The following is a 12,594-nucleotide window of genomic DNA, read 5'->3' as shown; positions in this document are numbered from 1 at the left end:
TTCTACACAAATCATTTTCCAGACCACACTTCCTATTCCACTGTGTTTCTATCCTCCTGCACCTTTCTATGCTTCCTAGTTTTCCTATACTTTGTAGCCTTCCTATCCTTGTTTCTTTCTTTTTTCTATTTCTTTGCTCATCTTTTCTGTCTTTTTCATCTTTCTTTATTTCTGTTTGCTTTCCTATGTGTTTCTGTTTGAGTTTTCTGTTTTTTTTCCTCCATACTATTCTTTTCGCTTTTTCCTTTTTTCTTTCTTTCTCACTCTATCTCTCTCCCTCTTCCCCTCTGTGCTCCCTGAGCTGTTCACTGCATCTCACATAGTCTCAGGGGCTACAAACATAATCAATAGACGCGTGAGCCAGTCAAGACCCCTTCCAGCTCCTAAAGCCCGCATCACTGGTAAGTAAAAGGTTGACATGGACCAAGTGAAGTAGTTGCCCAAGCCCGAACCTGACCTACTGTGGGCACTAGCAGTCTCAGATTCATTCCGTGTTCCCTGATGTTTAGAGCCAGGATTTTAACAACAGTGGGGGCCGCTTGAGCCCATGGGTTGACTTCAACAATTACATTTTCCCAAGGCCTTTTACATTATCTCTCCGCACATGTTCTTGCTCTGTTGTCAAGGAAACGCTCTGATCGCAGGAGTAAAGCATCGATTTAAAAGAATGCAGCTTACTCTTCAATGCACCCGTTACTGCATGTGTGTATTTATAGGCGGCATAGATTCACTGCCATTAAATACTTCCAATGCCATACTGTTGAGGGTGGCAGATCGGTATATAGTTGTTGGTATGGCTACATTTATGCAAAAGCCTAATTTTTGTGAAATCTTTTTTATATTTTACATATTATGTCTACTAGTTTGTTATATTTTTCTTCATTTATTTTATTACATTTTTGCATTCATATAGCGCACGCAAGCCATCAGGCATAAGGGCGCTAATTATTATTATTAAAGGGATGGTCTAGTAAACATTTTTATTTAAAAAATAGATGGGCCACATAAAAAAAAATATACTAGCATCCTCCGTTTTAAAACCTCCTATGTAAAATTTTGAGCTATTCAAGCTCAAAATTCGAAAAAGCAAGCACAGGGGCGCCGCCGGAAAGTTTAAAACCGGAGCTGTGCATTTTATGCTTCCTGGGTGTTCTAGGTCCATAAATATGGTTGACTCTTTAATAACCTGGTCAGTGCAATTAGTAGCTTGGAGTTATCCGGGATGAACCTCTGGTCAAAGTTAGCAAAAACAATTGTAACTCGTTTATATTATTCGGTATGGGCCAAGTAAGGATGGCATAACTCTTAGAACGGCCCAGTTATATTCCATGGGGGGGTGTAAGGAACTCATGGTGGCAACAGTAAAGAAAGGCACAAGTGATCACAGTTCAAGGGTGTTTACTAAACTATATAGGTAGGTTGGAAAAACTCCTAATTTAGATTTGTAAGATGGGAGCAAGCTACAACCAGCAAATAATAATAAGGCAGTCCTAGTGGCATCTTGTCAAATAAACAGGCCTATACTAAAAAAAAAACTATTGCCAATCCTTACAACTAAATACAAAAAGAGTGTGGGATAAGGTTAAAAAAAAGAAAAAAGTGATCACAAATGTGAAGTCAGGATGTGGTAGCCGGGGGTCTCCCTTCGCCACGTTTTGAGCACGGGAGAATGCAGGAGTCCGGAGCACCCAAAATAACCAAAAAGACACTAGGCGAGAATTTTAACAGCCCTGAGATTCATCCCCACACTCAAACCTGTGAGACACTTCTAAACTTGAGAATCTCATGACCTTTGTGTTGTGACCTCCTAGGGTGTACAAAAACTCATACGATCAGTCCTCTAACAAATAAGGGACTTTATCATCTCAACCTCATCAATTTGAAACACAAACAATTTTATTAATCAGTAACAAGTAATAAAATCATATAAAATCTAAAAAACATTACTCTCCATTAATACAAAGTAACGTGTGCAAATACATATCATCACGTGCAAAGCTGTTTAAAAGTTAAAAAACAACTGCTCACTGACTCACAAAGAGTCTAATAATGTGCAACATTTTTCGCTTGCGTCGGGCACAAAAATAGAGAACACTTGATGTTACAGGTTGCTCTCTTGCAGGATGAAGGTGGGCACTACGTCTGTTTTTCTGTTTATGCTCAACACTCCATATAATGTAATACTGATTATGAGAACTTTAACGTGGGGCTACCAGTTGTAAAAAGGTCCTATGGCATGAGGACCAAAAATCAATGCAAAAAACTAAAATAGAATGAATCCACACTGTTAGAACTGGTGCTCTCAGTTGGCCCTGGACAGGGCTGCACACATGGGTACATTTAAAAAAAAATAATGATAATAGTAATAAATGTTCTTGTTAGCCAATCATTAGGATTTTCTTAAAGGAATTGTTTATTCACATCCCTTTGAATTTCTTTTATTGAATATTCTTGTTTCCTATTCAATGAGGCCAAGCAAGTATGCTGGTTAAGATTTCATGTACAATTGCCAATGCATTTTGGTTCAAAAATCTTCTTCAGGGTTTGACTGTACAGGGAGTTTTGCTAGACCCCTTCATGACCACTTTGACCTGTTCATCGTGGCTCTCCTATGACCTTCTGGTATTGGTAGTTTCAACAATCAAGGAATCAGAGTCTCTCAAGTGAGCACCCCTGTGGTGCCAGAACCTTCTGCAGCTGGTTTTCCCCTAAAGAGTTTAACAGTTCTTTGATTTTTCCCTTAATTTGCCATTTTCAATTTGCATTCAACAGAGTTTTGTTTCTTATCGGTTCTTCCCTCGACTCACAGGTTGTGATGAACTGCTAGGCTTTTCTAGTCTGTGGAGTCAAGGACAGTACTGTCGTAGCAAGCGTCTCTCCCTGTCCGTGTAGGAGGGCTCTGTGTACCAATGACATCTGCTACAACACACGCTGGCTATTGTTTGCGGTTTTATGATTCTTTTCACAGAGGGTTGCAGGTCTGGGTCAGAAAGGGCAAGGTTGCTTCTCTCCTTGTTGCCCCTTATGTCCTTGTTGTCTTTCTCCTCCTCTTGAACTGCCACCCTGGGATAGCTGTCTCATCGTGCTGCCTGCCTTGCCCGTAGCGTGTTCTCATGCTCCACCTTTTATCCCTGTGGGGAAGGGAAAGGGCGGTCAGGTGTGTGATTCTGGCCAATTGCCTGACTTTTCCTGACCCTTGTGTTGGGGCATGTCGGGTAAACGGCATTGTTGTTAGTCCATTGTCTTTCGTGGTGTGCTAATATTTTTGTATCGGAAAGGGGAACGGGGGGGGCAGAGCTTCTGAGTATCCTACAAAGGATGGGGAAAAGGTGTAATAAGAATTGGTATACCGCATCTCACCTGTCGGTGTCCCACCTCCACTCCCCGAGGACCCCATATTCAGGTGATCCTCCCGCACAGGTCCGCCACCAGGAACTGGATCCAATAGCGATCCCCGGGAACTAGTCAGGGAGACAGTCTGGTTTCTCACAGGCGAAAGAATGTACCACAAGTAAGCAATTCCTTTTAGATATTATTATTATAATTCTCTTTTTATAACATGCTTAATGCCGAAGTGATTTCTAAATGCATACCCAGGAATCGTCCCTGTGTTGCACTGCGTCGTCTTGCTTCCAAGACAAACATGTTGCCACTGAGCTATACTACCCGTGCCTAATCTGGCATTTAGACAATTAGGCATACAATGTTTCAGGAGTGTCTGAAGTACCGCTTTGACATGCAAGATGTCTGCGCTTAGAAACCTCTGGTTATTAAGCGCGTTGTAAATAACCTATCATATCATAATCAGATAGGCATGGGTGCCACTCTCAAATGCTACCAGTTTTGCTGCCTGAATGTGACTATTTTTATTCATACATGGCAACCCTGGGGAAAATGATTGTGAATAACATGAACAAACCACAGGCATTGATGATAGACCATGGAGAAATCAATGTTCATGACGGGGGTGTTGCTAGGTTTGTAAAAGATCCGGGCCTAGGCTAATGTCGGGACAGTCGGGACAGTCAGGACTCGGGGCTAGCTAGCCTGTTGGTTGTAGCCCCTGAGCATCTATCTGGAGCTACAGCCAAAAGACCTGGGGCTAAAGTACCTGTAAGACCTCCTTCTCCCCTCCGCCCCCAGCGACACCTTTGGTTCATGATATAGACCAGGTAGATGGCCTCTGCAAGAAGATGCGTTCCTTGCTTTCCCTGAGCTGGGATTGCCACACAGGTCCTTGTGCTGCTCATGTGTCTGCACCACCTCACTCCCCGCACTGCAACCCTGAATTCTAGGCATGTCCTTGATCAGAAAAACACCTCCTCCAATACTGTGGGTTTTCCCCTGAGGAATGCCGACATTAAATCCACTCCGAGTGCCCCTTAATGATGGATTTCAGACCGGCGCGCCTGTGCGCGGGATCCGGGATGTGGCGGGCTGTTTCATTGATATTGTGTGCACGGATGTCCGACCTCGCCACCAAGGGTACAGCGAAAGTCTGCGATCCATCACTTAACACTGGCCTAGCTTATGCCGTTTGAAAACACAATCGCAGCCGATTTATCTGAGGGGGCAGGCTTTTGCAACACGCTCAAAGAAAGAAAGGAAACAAATTCAGCATTTATTTGTTTTTTAATCAAATAGACCCACAAAAACCCCAAAGATCGGTCACAATTTTAAATGTGAAATTGTTTATGGGAAAAGGTAACATTGAGCATTAAAAAAAGGCAAGTACACTTTCCACGACCAGTCCAGTGTCTACAGTAGTGCGGTGGTCACACACATGTGCACTTAACTTTTGGCTGATTAACCAGCAAGAGTCGGACTTTCTGCCCACACCTTTATTTCCCAGGATGATAAATGTAGCCACCTACCTTCTGTGAGTTTAACATCAGACTAGCAATATTCTATGTGTGAAAAACATAATGTTTAAAGGACTAGAAGACCAGGATAATCAAGCCCCACTTATACAGCCTACCCTGTTCAACCCACTGCCAATCAAATAGTTCATTTAGCCTTTGTATGCGGGCTTTCACTTTAGCATTTCACTTTGCAGTTATTTGCTCACTTCTCTCGTTCAGTTCCTCGCCAATTGGGCAGCACAGGTCCAACTAACTCTTGCATGGACAGCATCACCCTTCCTCCTTTACTGAGCGAAATCCCATCCTACTGTGTGTGCCACTAGCGGAAAGAGGGGAATTGTGGATAGCACTTATGCAAATGACGGCCGTGATGAGATCTAGAGGTGCCAATCTTGTGACTCAATATGTCTGGGTTGCCTGGCCAATGGTTGGTGGTAAGGAGCTGATATTAAGTATGGGATTACTCATTAAATTCCTGCAAAGTGCATGTGTGCAACCATGAAGTTAGTGCATGTGCAGTGCAGCAGTTGGGGTGCTCAATGGTAATACACCCCCTAGTGTGTTCTAGATACACTCTATTTTTCACAGGTTGTGCACCCCCTCCCATCCCTGCATGTTAAAAATACTTATAGCTATGCATGCACAGACCTACTAGTCTGTTTTTTTCTTCATTTTAAAAATAAAGTTTAGCATAGCTTGGAAAATAGGACTCCATCGGATGGAGATTGTGGCAATTGTCAGCTTGTAGGGGCGTGAACTACCCACGTGGCAGGCCTGCCCTTACCGGCAGACTTGGAGTTTGCTGTTCCGGAAAGGTTCCGATACACGTTGTTACCAGCACCTTATTTCCAGAGCGGCAAGCTCATGATGAGCTCCTCTGTCCCCTAGCATTTCCTTATGCTCTACGTTTGTGCAAAGGTGCTTCTGTTGCCGTAGCGTCTGCCCATCATCAAAGTGAGATTTGCACACTTGAATATCCACTTACGTTTGCTTTATACTTCTCGTAGAGGTCCCATTTTGCTTTTGCGATCTCTACTATCCAACTGCTTCATGAGTGTCAAACATGCGACTTGGGACTGAGACAGAAAGGTATAGTGGCATGTCCCTTCCAGTCCAGTCACATGTTCTTACATAAACAAATCTTGCTTTCATTTTTCAGACTCCAGATAGATTGATAATAATAATAGCTAACACACATGCCTTCTTGAAATCCCATCCGAAGAAAGAGACGCATCAAATTAACTTGCATAGATAAAAATGTGGGGTTGAGAACAAACCTTTGCAAACAAATGACCAGTCTAGAATTTAGGGAAAATACATTGTCCACTCCGGGATTTCTTTTAGTAGGTGGGTCGGTTTCAGGAGTTATATTTCTGCTGTTTACATTGCATGCACTAGGCCTGGATGAGCTGTGTCGGGCCCTAATTTATCCATTTTATATTTTAGTTAACTATTTTTCACAAGCCTTTTTTTAATTAGCCATGTATGACTAAGCTTTGATTAGTATAACATACCTAAAAATATCTGACTTTTGGGCCATTTCGTGGGAATCCAAGAACTTGTGCAGTTATTCGTCCATTTTTTAGATTGCTTAGTTAGACCCATTGTGAACTGTATAACTCTTGCTGGAAGGCCAGCATGGAATCGCCTCATCCTGATTCAGTGGTGGATTATGTGAATCTCGGTAACGAGGAGCACTGTAGGCTTATAAATACATACATGTGTGTCTGGTGTGTGTGGTGTATGTATGTGTGTGTGTGTGTATATGCATGAATGCAGTAGCGTAACACAAAATATCAGGGCCCCCCTGCGAGCCATGCTGAGGGGGCCCCATTTAACTCGCAACAAATCATGCGTTGCGCCACACTCTGGGCCTGCCTAGATTATCACGCATGTGCAATACGCAAGAACGTGCTGCTGAAGGGGTATGCTGCACACTGTACTAGGAGAAATATATAAATATGTGTTTTAATGCAATGTATAAGCACACTTTCTGAGAACAATTGGCTAAAAAGCCAGAGAGTTTGCAATTGATTTGTAGGGTAACACCAATCCAATGCATGCAAGTCACCAACAGTGCACAGGAACATTAATGCTTTGCTATTAAAAATGCCATGCCACATTGAAAACACGTCCAACTGGCTGCACAATGTAGACCAGTGTAGACCCATAATATCACAGTAAAGCATGCCAGCCCATATTGAGACATACCTAGACTGGTTGCACCAAAATGCCAGTCGCAGCAATAACACTCAGCAAGAAGAGAGCATACATTCACGCCTGCGTCTCTGCAGCCTCTAATAACGCGTCCAAACTCTTTAAAATCTGCAAGGACCTGGTAAATCCTGTTGTGGTCTCTACCTCTCCTGTTCCCTCCCAGGCACTCTGTATGGCTCTGGCCTCTCACTTCTCAGCTAAACCTCAGGACATCCTGTCCTCTATCTCCTCTTCCACTCCCTCTCTCAGCCCCCCTTTGGCCATTTCTAACTCTCCTCCTCCTTTCTCCTCTTGCTCTCTGTCAGCACCTGACAAGGTTTCTAAACAAGTCTGTTCTATGAAAGTGTTGTCCAAACAGGTGCTCCTCTGCACCTTCAGAACCATCAGAGTCCATATTGACACCCTCGCTCCAGCCTAAGCTGATTTCTGTAATCACTCTTTCCCCACTGGAACATTCCCCTCTCCCCTTAAGCACTCACTTATGCACACACTCCTCAAGAAGCCATCTGCTGATCCTACCTGCCTGGCAAACCTTTGGCAAATCGCCATCACCCCTTTCCTGGGCAAACTCTTGGAAAAGCTGGCAATCTCCCAGCTTACTCTCCACACTGAATCCGTTGGTTGTCTCCAGGACCATCAGTCTGGTTTCAGAGCTACCAGAGGCACGGAAACTGCTTTCCTGAACACACGTGAAGATTTGCACTCTAACCTTGATTACAACATTCCTTCTGTCCTCATACACCTTGATCTTTCCTCTGCTTTCGACATGGTCAACCACACCATGCTGGTCAATCGACTCCATGAGAACCTGGGAATCAAGGATCATGCCCTGGAGTGGCTGACCTCCTTCCTCTTGGACCGCCTGTCCCAGGTCCAACTTGGTCCCTTATTCTCTGCCACCTCTAATTGCCCCTTTGGCCTACCTGTTCTCTACAGTTTCCTCTAAGTTTCAGTGTTATGTGGATGACACTCTGCTTCCCTTCAGGCTCCCATCAGCCTCCTCTCCTCTCGCTCATTCCTAACAGTCTATCTGTGGTTCAGAATTGGGGCGCCTCCAACGATCGCTGCCTTAATGCAAGTAAGATGGAGATCCTTCTCATTGGGACCCATGGTTTCCCTCTCACTCTGGCCGTCTGCTCTGTGCTCTGTTCCTTCGCGTTCCTGCGAGGCAAAAACCTTGGTGTCAACTGCGACTCCACTCTTTTTCTGCTCACATCTCATACGTCGCCAAGAAGTCCCTCTACCAGCTGCTCCTCCTCAAAGGGACTCTTCTCTTTCTCACTTTCGCCCAGAAGCTCACTGTTTTCAGAGCCCTGGTTCACTCTAGCCTGGACTACTGCAACTGCCTCTTTCTCAATCTGCCTTCCTCCACTCTCCACTCTCCGCCCTCTGCAACTAATCCAGAACATGACTGTGAGACTTATCCTTGGCCTTAATCCCAGGGACCATATCTCTCCAGCCCTGAAATATCTACACTGGCTCCTAGTGGCTGCAAGGATCAAGTTCAAGACCATTTGCAAAGTCCACAAGGTTTTCTGGGGCCGGGACCCGCACTACATCCAACGCTTTCTTGCAAAATACCTTCCTTCTCGAGCCCTTTGCTCAGCTACCTCCAACTCTCTAAGGGTTACATACGTCGCCAGGCAGAGAGTGGGTGGTAGATCTCTCTACTCTGAAGGTGCCTTCCTCTGGAATGGTCTCCCTGCCCCTCTCAAACTTGAGCCGGACCAGCTGAAGTTCTGGTAGCAGCTCAAAACTTTCCTCTTCTCTTATGCTTTCCCACTCTCCCTTCCTGTTGACCTACCTGTCTGCTGTAACGACTTGTTGTTTGGCTAACCTCAGACTCTTTTCTTGATCAGTCACCTTTGCACTGCCTCCGGGCCTACCACACACTTAGGGGCTGTAACTGTAACCCTACAGTCCCTTGTTCTCCTTGCACTACCCAGCGCCACGCTGCACTTACTCAGAGCATTGCTGTCCTGTTTTCCCCTCCCCTCTCCCATGCACCCCCCCTCCCTTTCCCCTTGCACTTCTCATTCTCGAACTTGCAGGATATGAATGACACAAGGCCTAGTAAGGTTGTTTGTCTTGTCCTCCCTCTATCTTCCCTCCCTTGTCTTATTGCGCCTAGAAACACTTGTGTACAGGCGCATTATAAATGACTTATATCAGATCATATATCATTTTTTCACAGATGCCCAGAAAAATATACAATGCCGCAGTAAGAAATGGCTAGACTGGCAGCGCCCAAATGCCATTCTAGCCATGTAATACCACATATCATGCCTGCTTAGCCTGGACATGGACAACCATTATGTTTATTGCACAATCCCGCCCGCCCCACCCACACATCTTCTCTCTCTCTCCCACCCCCAACCTCCAAAATCAGCTCTATGGCCCAGAATTACCTCCACTTCCCTGTTCCTTGTCCCTGAGCTTACGAATGAGGCTCCTTGCCTCATAGGTAAGTACTGGGATGAGGAAGAGTGGGACTAGGAGTAATGAAGATTACAGGTATGGAAGTCTGGAATTACCTCTTTGTACCTCTACCTCATCCCAGTACTTGTGTATGAGGCAGAGTGCCTAATACACAAGTACTGCCTCATACCCAAGTACTGGGACAAGGAAGAATAGGGCTAGGAGTAATGATGATTACCAATGGCATTAAACACGATTAGTGGTGCAATACCATTCAGTTGACTGGGCTTCAGCACTCCCCCCGCCCCACCCACACGCCCAACCCCCCCCCCTTGAAATTTTGGGCTATTTTGGCTGACCTTCAGAACAGTTGCTGGACAGAAAATGACACAGATATTAAACAGCACCTGGGTTTTGCTGTTAACAAGGGCCCAACAATTACTAACGAGTACCTGCATTCAAATGCCACATTTTTTTAGGCAATTGCAATCGTGATGTGGGTTTAGTACTTCCATTCCAGAGGAGTGATTGGAAGGGTAGAGATGTAACAGGAGACCGCTCATCCTCACAACAGTCCATAAGTGGGTGCTTTCAGACTTAAAGGAGAGAGTTAACTGCTTGTAACATTGAAGCATTCCTAGTGATTATTTCGAATGCCAAAGTTTCGAATGGCAATGTTTCGGAAAAAAAAGCATCGAAAAAATGTATTTTTAAAAAAAACATCCATTTTAGTTTTAAAAAAACCCTTTACCTACAAAACTGCATTTTTTCAATGCATTTTTTTCGAAACTTTGGCATTCGAAACTATATATTCAAAACAATGCCTGGATACCCATTGAAACTGCACTAGAATAATCTCATTAAAATGCATAAAGAAGTGCGATGCTCCCACACAAATAAGTTTGCCCCCCCCACCACCCATGTGTCTCTTCCTACATTTGAAGGTTTATTCCCCGAAATGTAGGTTTTGTTGCGTCCCTGAACACAAGCACACACACCATTCACCAGATACACACACTCAAACCCAGCCATCCATACATTTAAGTGTGCACCCTTTCACCATACACGCACACATGCACACCCAGCCACCCATACATTTAAGTGTGCACCCTTTCACCATACACTCTCAAACGTCATGGGGTTGAGGGGAGCCCTATTACTTCAAAAACAAATTGTTTCTTTTTGAAGTCACTTTGACTTCATCAAGAAATTATTTCCATTAAAGTCCGAACCATAACGGAAATCATTTCTTTATGAAGGCAGAGTGAATTCAAAAATATTTTTTTGGGGGTGGGGGGGATTATTTGTTAGAATTTTTTTTCTCCAAGTGTGGTCCCCTCCTCGGGCATGAGCTGGTGCCCTCGTCATGCCAATGCATGTAAGTATATAATTGTAGTTGGAGTGCAAACTTGGCTATGGTGGAGTATATGTGGCCCATTCTCCTAGAGGTTGCTACCGCCCTTGCATCCTTCCTTTTCCATTAGATTTATGATAGTGACCCCTTTCCTGATTTTGATGTTGGTACAGCCAGAGAGCTGCCCCAATCAGAATCTGACACCAAGTGGACTGACCCATCTGGAGGCAACGCATTCACACAAATTCATACACAGTACATGGTGGGCTTATTACTTAATGTGATATCGCTTCATCTGACATCTGGTCACAGTGGAGCAGCACTACAATTATGCGGGTGTGTGATACGTTCTTAGCACCCTGACAGACCTTTGTTTTTTTATTTCTTTTTTTATGGGCATCACTCACTGTTATATGCATTCACATATATTCTGAACAGTACAGTTTAGGTACTAGGCGTGGACCCTCTGCTTTAGGCATTGGAAAAGATAACTGCTGCAAAGATCTTACTGGCTTTAAATAAGAGCATTAATATTATTTAAATAGGTGTTTCGGTGACTAGCAGTAACGTCACCATGTTCCTCAGGATACGAAAGTCAAAGTATGTTCTGTTGCGTTTGGATTTATATCCTGTTTAATTGCCATTTGCATGGTCTCCAGGCACAGGTGCAGATCTGAAAGAGAAGGGGCGGGTGAGGTGAGTGCAGAGGGGAAAATGCAAGTTAGCTTTGCTATTTTGCTGGTCCGATAGCACAGCGAGTAGAGCACTTACTTTGACATCTGTGCAGAGTCTGCATGTTGCAGGTTTGAGTCCCGGCAGGGCCAAACTCAGCCTTTCATCCTTCCGAGGTTGATAAATGAAACCACACGCCGTGGGTAATAATAAGCAGCACTCGGCTGCTTTAGGGTTCGTAGCGCTATATGAATGCAAAATTATTATTATTATTATAATTGTGTTGGTGTGTGCAAACTGGAAGAACCCTGAGCTCTATCTGCAGGTCACCTTCACTGTATTCTGTGTCAAGAGCTTAGAAGCATGTATGTCCAAATGGGAGCCTCATGTACCGATGGGGTTAAGATACACTGGCTTGGAGTGTGATATGTAAGTTGGCGGTAGAGATGTAGTAGCCTGATGTCTAGTGTGGGGGTGGAGGAGAGGCTCCATGTCCATGTGTGTCTGGCTTAGTATGTATGCATATTTTATGTTGGAACGCGGAATTGTTTTATTTATTTTTAAATTGTACATGGTTTCACAGATTCAAACCTTTTACAGTCTATTTAACCTTTTAACTGCCATGGGTTCCCCCCCACCCCCCCGTGCCAAGGCCTTTTTTGGTGATTTCGGTATTTCACCATGCAAAGCCTTCTAGCATTTTCTTCATCATTAACCCCTTAAGTGCCAAGGACGAGAATAAAAACAGAAAAATAAAAACAGAAGAAGTATACAAGAACCATCAAATAACTTATTTGCTAAACTATAATCAACAAAGTTTACAAAATGTTATATCTTACCACTTCCCAAATCATGCTGTTTGAAGCCTCGTTCAGCATAGATTGCCACAACGGGTCCCATCCACTCTTTCCAAACAGGGTACACATTTCCCACATGCTTCAATTCTTTGAGGCTGCAAACCTGTACAGTGTGAGGCTTCATTGTGACCTTTTGGGGTTCTATCGTCATTCCATTTGCCAGGTTTATTTCGCTGAGTTATTCTTTATAATAGAGTGGGATCCCCCTAGTCAC

This window comes from Ambystoma mexicanum, chromosome 13 (assembly GCF_040938575.1).
Source record: "Ambystoma mexicanum isolate Mex_15411 chromosome 13, UKY_AmexF1_1, whole genome shotgun sequence".
NCBI classification, from domain to species: Eukaryota; Metazoa; Chordata; class Amphibia; order Caudata; family Ambystomatidae; genus Ambystoma; species Ambystoma mexicanum.
Note: the sequence above shows the minus strand (reverse complement) of the source record.